Genomic DNA, 7,301 nt, shown 5'->3' on the forward strand with positions numbered 1-7,301 from the left:
TCTGAAACTCTTCACTGCCCTCTTAAACGGGAGTCTCCCAATTCCCTCCTCCTGATCACCCGGGTGTACTACAAATACCTCACTCTTGCCTAAATTTAACTTATAGCCCGAGAAGCCCCCAAATTCCGCTAACAGCTCCATCACCCCCGGCATTCCCCCTTCTGGATCCGCCACATACAACAGCAGGTCGTCCGCATACAGCGATACACGATGTGCCTCCCCACCCCGCACCAGACCCCTCCATCTCCCTGACTCCCTCAACGCCATAGCCAAAGGTTCAATCGCCAGTGCAAAGAGCAAGGGGGACAGGGGGCACCCCTGCCTGGTCCCACGGTAGAGCCTAAAGTACTCCGATCTCCTTCCATTGGTAACTACACTTGCCATCGGAGCCACGTAGAGCAGCCTCACCCATTTGATGAATCCCTCCCCGAATCCGAACCGCTCCAGCACCTCCCACAGGTACCCCCACTCAACTCTATCAAACCCTTTCTCCGCATCCAGCGCCACCACTATCTCCGCCTCCCCCTCCACTGCCGGCATCATAATAACAGTCTCCGCACATTCGTGTTGAGCTGCCGTCCCTTGAAAAATCCTGTCTGATCCTCATGTATCACCCCTGGCACACAGTCCTCTATCCTGGTGGCCAGGATCTTCGCCAGCAACTTAGCATCAACATTGAGGAGCGAGATAGGCCTGTATGATCCACACTGCAAGGGGTCCTTATCCCGCTTCAGGATCAGAGAGATCAGTGCCCGCGACATCGTCGGGGGCAAAGCCCCCCCCTCCCATGCCTCATTGAAGGCTCGCACCAACAGGGGGCCCACCAGATCCGCATACTTTTTATAAAATTCCACCGGGAACCCGTCCGGCCCCGGCGCCTTACCTGACTGCATTTGTCCAATCCCCCTGACTAGCTCCTCCAACTCTATCGGCGCCCCCAGCCCCTCTACCAGCTCCTCTTGAACCCTTGGGAACCATAGCCTGTTCATGAAGCTCTCCATCCCCCCTCTCCCCATCGGAGGTTCTGACCGGTACAGTTCCTCGTAGAAGTCCCTAAAGACCCCATTTACTTCTGTCCCCTTCTGCACTACATTCCCACCCCTATCCGTCACTCCACCAATTTCCCTAGCCGCATCTCGCCTGCGGAGCTGATGCGGCAACATCCTGCTCGCCTTCTCCCCATACTCATATACCGTGCCCTGCGACCTCCTCCACTGTGTCTCCGCCTTTCTGGTGGTCAACAAGTCAAATTTGGCCTGCAAACTACGCCGTTCCCCCAGCAACTCCTTCTCCGGTGCCTCCGCATATCTCCTGTCCACATCCAGGAGCTCCCCCACCAGTCTCTCCCTCTCCTTCCTCTCCCTCCTTTCCCTCTGGGCCCGGATGGAGATCATCTCCCCCCGGATCACTGCTTTCAGAGCCTCCCAGACCATTCCCACCCGGACCTCCCCCGTGTCGTTGGTATCAAGATAACCCTCAATACTTCCCCGGACCCTCCTACACACCTCCTCATCAGCCAGCGGCCCCACATCCAGGCGCCAGAGCGGGCGCTGGTCCCGCGCCTCCCCCATCTCCAGATCAACCCAGTGCGGAGCATGGTCTGAAATTGCTATGGCCGAATACTCTGCATCCTGCACCTTCGGGATCAATCCCCTGCTCAGGATGAAAAAATCTATTCGGGAATAGACCCTATGGACATGGGAGAAAAAGGAATACTCCCGCGTCCTCGGCCTCCCAAACCTCCAGGGATCCACCCCTCCCATCTGGTCCATAAACCCCCTCAGTACTTTGGCCGCCGCCGGTCTCTCTCTCTCTCTCGGTCACCGTCTCTCTCTCTCGGTCACCGTCTCTCTCTCTCTCTCGGTCACCGTCTCTCTCTCTCTCTCGGTCACCGTCTCTCTCTCTCTCGGTCACCGTCTCTCTCTCTCTCGGTCACCGTCTCTCTCTCTCTCGGTCACCGTCTCTCTCTCTCTCGGTCACCGTCTCTCTCTCTCTCTCGGTCACCGTCTCTCTCTCTCTCTCTCGGTCACCGTCTCTCTCTCTCTCTCGGTCAACGTCTCTCTCTCGGTCACCGTCTCTCTCTCTCTCTCTGTCACCATATCTGTCTCTCTCTTGTTCTCGGTCTCCATCTGGCTCTCTTTCACTGTCCACTCTGCTGCGCATTGTCCAGGGAGCCAATCTGACCACAGTCACTAACCCAATGATAGCGAAGGCAGGCAGCTCCCGTAGATCGAAGGGGTAATCTCTGCGAAAGTTGGTCTTGAACAGAGCTGTGATAGTGACTGAGGAAAGAGAGGGACAGAGAGAGAGAGAGAGAGAGAGTGAGAGAGGGTCAAACAAACACTGGGTCAGCGGTCAAACGCGAACAACATGCAGGGGTCTGGGAGCAGAGGGTCATTACAACACTTAGCGATTCAGAGATAAATAACACCTGCTATGTCAAAGAAATGACCCCAAAATATCAGGAATTAATTTAACATTTGAAATACTGAAAGAGGCAATAATAATAATTCTGGATGAGCAAACAAGTCCTTGTCAAAGAGAACAGCTTGAAGGAGGTTACCGAGATAGGGAGGGGTGTAGGGGCTGGAGAAGGTTACAGAGATAGGGAGGGGTGTAGGGGCTGGAGGAGGTTACAGAGATAGGGAGGGGTGTAGGGCTGGAGGAGGTTACAGAGATAGGGAGGGGTGTAGGGGCTGGAGAAGGTTACAGAGATAGGGAGGGGTGTAGGGGCTGGAGAAGGTTACAGAGATAGGGAGGGGTGTAGAGGCTGGAGAAGGTTACAGAGATAGGGAGGGGTGTAGGGGCTTGAAGGAGGTTACCGAGATAGGGAGGAGTGTAGGGGCTGGAGAAGGTTACAGAGATCGGGAAGGGTTTGGGGCTGGAGGAGGTTACAGAGATAGGGAGGGGTGTTGGGGCTTGAGGAGGTTACAGAGATAACGAGGGGCATAGGGACTGGAGGAGGTTACAGAGATAGGGAAGGGTTGTAGGGACTGGAGGAGATTACAGAGATAAGGAGAGGTTTGGGGCTGGAGGAGGTTACAGAGATAGGGAGGGGCATAAGGATTGGAGGAAGTTACAGAGATAGGGAGGGGTGTAGGATCTGGAAGAGGTTACAGAGATAGGGAGGGGTGTAGGGGGCTGGAGGAGGTTACAGAGATAGGGAGGGGTGTAGGGGCTGGAGGAGGTTACAGTGATAGGGAGGGGTGGGCTGGAGGAGGTTACAGAGATAGGGAGGGGTGTAGGGGCTGGAGGAGGTTTCAGAGATATGGAGGGCAGCAGGTGCTGAGGAGGTTACGGAGATGGAGAGAGTTTAGGAGCTAGAGGAGGTAACAGAGATAGGGAGGGTTTAGGAGCTGGAGGAGGTAACAGAGATAGGGAGGGTTTAGGAGCTGGAGGAGGTAACAGAGATAGGGAGGGTTTAGGAGCTGGAGGAGGTAACAGAGATAGGGAGGGTTTAGGAGCTGGAGGAGGTTACAGAGATAGGGAGAGTTTCGGAGGTTACAGAGATAGGGAGTGTTGTAGGGGCTGGAGGAAGTTACAGAGATAGGGAGGTTAAGGAGCTGGTGGAGGTTATAGAGATAGGGAGAGTTTAGCAGGTTACAAAGATAGGGAGGGTTGTAAGGGCTGGAGGAGGTTACAGAGATAGGGAGGGTTTAGGAGTTGGAGGAGGTTACAGAGATAGGGAGGTTTAGGAGCTGGCGGAGGTTACAGAGATAGGGAGAGTTTAGGAGGTTACAAAGATAGGGAGGGTTGTAGGGGCTGGAGGAGGTTACAGAGATAGGGAGGGTTTAGGAGCTGGAGGAGGTTACAGAGATAGGAAGGATTTAAGAGGCTGTAGAGATAGGGAGGGTTAAGGAACTGGAAGAGGTTACAGAGATAGGGAGAGTTTAGGAGGTTACAAAGATAGGGAGGGTTGTAGGGGCTGGAGGAGGTTACAGAGATAGGAGGGGTGTCGGGGCTGGAGGAGGTTACAGAGATAGGGAGGGTTTAGGAGCTGGAGGAGGTTACAGAGATAGGGAGGGTTTAGGAGCTGGAGGAGGTTACAGAGATAGGGAGGATTTAAGAGGTTGTAGAGATAGGGAGGGTTAAGGAACTGGAAGAGGTTACAGAGATATGCAGAGTTAAGGAACCAGAGGAGGTTACAAAGATAGGGAGGGACAGTGACAAGATTTTGACGGTGTGTTACACAACACATACGATTAACTGTACCATCATCTTCAATCCACACGGATAACACTCTGAACACAAAGGCGCTGAAGGTCCCACCGAGAAATCCTCTCCAGTAATTCCGAACGGCAAAATAGGAACAGGTAACTTCAATGCTGAACAGAACACCTGGGACAGGAGAACGAGAAACTGCAAATTACAGCGAACGACAAGAAATATCTCCACGACAACCAGATATAGAGTAAAGCTCTCTCTGCACTGTCCCCTATCAATCATTCCCAGGATAGGTACGTCACGGGGTAACAGTAAAGCTTCCTCTACACTGTCTCAAGGTGCTGTAATACTGTATCTAATACTGTGCTGCACCTGTCCTGGGTGTATGTGGGGACAGTGTAGAGGGAGATTAACTCTAACTAGTGACTAGATACGTGGCTAGATACAGAGTAAAGCTCCCTCGACACTGCCCCCATCATACACTCCCAGGACAGGGACAGCACGGAGTTAGATACAGAGTAAAGCTCCCTTGACACTGTCCCCATTAAACACTCCCAGGACAGGTACAGCACGGGGTTAGATACAGAGTAAAGCTCCCTTGACACTGTCCCCATTAAACACTCCCAGGACAGGGACAGCACGGAGTTAGATACAGAGTAAAGCTCCCTCGACACTGTCCCCATCAAACACTCCCAGGACAGGTACAGCACGGAGTTAGATACAGAGTAAAGCTCCCTCTGCCTTGTCCCCTAATGAGGTCTAGGGGGGTAGCCATACTGTTAAATGGGAGGATTATGTTGCCCAGATTAGGGACAGCAGAGGCAAACTAGTAGTGGAGCCAGAAAAGGTCAACGAGGAATTTGAGGCCCTCTACCCGGGGCTGAACACCTCCAAGCCCCCAGCAGGGGACTTGGGGATGTAACAGTTCCTCGATGGACTGGACCTACCAATTGTAGGGGAGGAGAGGAAACTGGGGCTCGAAGCACCTATAGGATTGGGGAGGTCATAGAGAGCATCAACTCGGTGAAGACGGGGAAGGTGCCAGGACCAAACGGACCTTTACAAACAATTCCCGGTGGCACTGGCCCCACACCTGCAGGAGATGTTCAGAGACTCGCTGGCAAGGGGAACCCTGCTGCCTACGCTAGCACATGCCTCAGTCTCGCTGATACCCAAAAAGGACAAAGACCCGGCAGAATTCGGGTCCTACAGACCCATATCGCTGCTAAATGTAGGCGTGAAGATACTGGCCAAGGTCTTGGCCTGGAGAATTGCATTCCAGAGGTGGTCACAGAGGATTAGACGGCCTTTGTTAAGGGTAGACAGCTAACATCGAACATCAGATGGCGGGGAGGGTGCAGGTGATCAAGGTGAACGTACTGCCCAGGTTCCTCTTCCTGTTCAGATCCATACCGATCTCCATCCCCATAGCCTTTTTCAACTCAGTGGAAAAAATGTTCATCGGGGGGGAGGGGGGGGGGGGGGGAAGAACCCAAGGATCCCCAAAGAAGTCCTGCAAAGAACGAGAAGCATGGGATCCTGGCCCTCCCAATTACCACTGGGCAGCAACATCGGAAAGGTGGATAAAGGAAACGGAGGCTGAATGGGTAAGAATGGATGAGGACTCCTGCACGGGGACATCCCTCTGAGCCCTGGCCATGGCAGTGCTCCCATCCCCACCAAACAAACACTCAATGAGTCCAATAGTGATAGCTGCACTCGGTCGTGGAAGCAGCTGAGACAGCACTTCGGGCTAACCGAGATGTCCATTATGGTCCCATCTGCAACCATAGGTTCACGGCAGCCAAAATGTACGCAACCTTCAAAAGGTGGAGACAGGGTGGGGGGGGGGGGGGGGGGGGGGGGGGGAGAGACTGACAGTCAGGGGCTTCTACACTGACAACAAACTGACAACACCAGAGGAACTGACAGTGAAGATACATCTGAGTGGAAACAAATTAAGATAAATGCAAATTAAACATTTCTTACGTAGGGAAACAAAGACATACCCACGGCCGCTACACCAATCGCTATTAGAGGACCTACTGGACGTCGACATGCTCGGGAGGGGAAGCTGCGAGGATCTGTATGGACAACTACTAGGAAGAACATAGACACCACTGGATGAGACAAGGGAAAAATAGGAGGAAGACTTTGGGCTTGAAATAGGGTGGGGGCTCTGGAGCGTAGTTTCATGGGCCAGGGTTTAGAGAACACTAAAGTATATCATGGAGTTCACCTGACTCACGACATTTAACAAATTTTGGTTATGGGGAGCACAAGGGCCCACTTTACAGGTGTGATGCAACAGAGATCTAAAGTATTTTTAAAACAAACTAATGACTTTGTTAGTTTATTCTATGAATCCAGTTAACATTTTACCAACTACCAACACTGATAACCCCCCGAAAAGACACAGTACTCTGTAGGTAACCCTGAGTAACTTTCCTAACAACATCCATAAGCCAAAACACTTTTTAACAAAGACAGTAGGTTTGAATTCTCTACAGAGAACAGTTTTCACTTTTAAATTATCGAGTAATCTGACACCTTGTTTAACATACAGAGAGAGGGACAATGATTTGAATACAGCTCTCCAACTGAAAGCGAAACTAAAACACAAGAGCCAAAATCAGCTTCCAGACTCAAAACTAAAGTAAAAAGCACAATCATATTCCACCCACACAATGACATCACTGCAGCCATTTGATAAAACACACTTTTCGGAAAGGGACTCTTACATGACACCTCTTTCCAAGAAAAAAAAATCCATCAACTTCAAGATGGTTTCATTTTTCACCTTTTCACTTTCCTTTTAAACAACAGTGACAGGAAATATACTTTTTTTGTTTAACAAAACAAACCATGCAAACATTTATCTTAACATAGTTCATTTTAGTTCTTCTTCCTCCAACCGGAATCCCTCTTGATTGACAGTCTCTTTGGACAAGAAGGTCTCTGCAGGATACATCCATTTCTCTACGCGTTACTCTTTAAGATCAGACACTTCAGTTCAAACCGATCACAGAGCCCCTTGTAATTCTTCAACACAGGAGCATTGTTTAACACAGCCTTCAGGCAGTCAAATGCCTGTTTGCTACAATTCTTTAGCAAGTCCGTCAGTGGAGCGACCACAC

At 51.4% G+C, this 7,301-nt stretch overlaps 1 protein-coding gene across 1 annotated transcript in view; it reads right to left on the reverse strand.

The window, feature by feature from the left end:
• LOC119951016 (chloride channel protein-like) overlaps positions 1–6,237 on the reverse strand; it is a 171,700-nt gene extending 165,463 nt beyond the window's left edge. The window contains exons 1-3 of the mRNA XM_038774050.1: positions 6,174–6,237; positions 4,201–4,338; positions 2,198–2,282 (exon numbers count right to left, since the gene is read on the reverse strand). The gene's annotated coding sequence lies outside the window, so the exon portion shown is untranslated. The remainder of the gene's footprint in view (positions 1–2,197; positions 2,283–4,200; positions 4,339–6,173) is intronic.
• Between the last annotated feature and the right edge of the window lie 1,064 nt (positions 6,238–7,301).

Source organism: Scyliorhinus canicula, chromosome 16 (assembly GCF_902713615.1).
Source record: "Scyliorhinus canicula chromosome 16, sScyCan1.1, whole genome shotgun sequence".
NCBI lineage: Eukaryota > Metazoa > Chordata > Chondrichthyes > Carcharhiniformes > Scyliorhinidae > Scyliorhinus > Scyliorhinus canicula.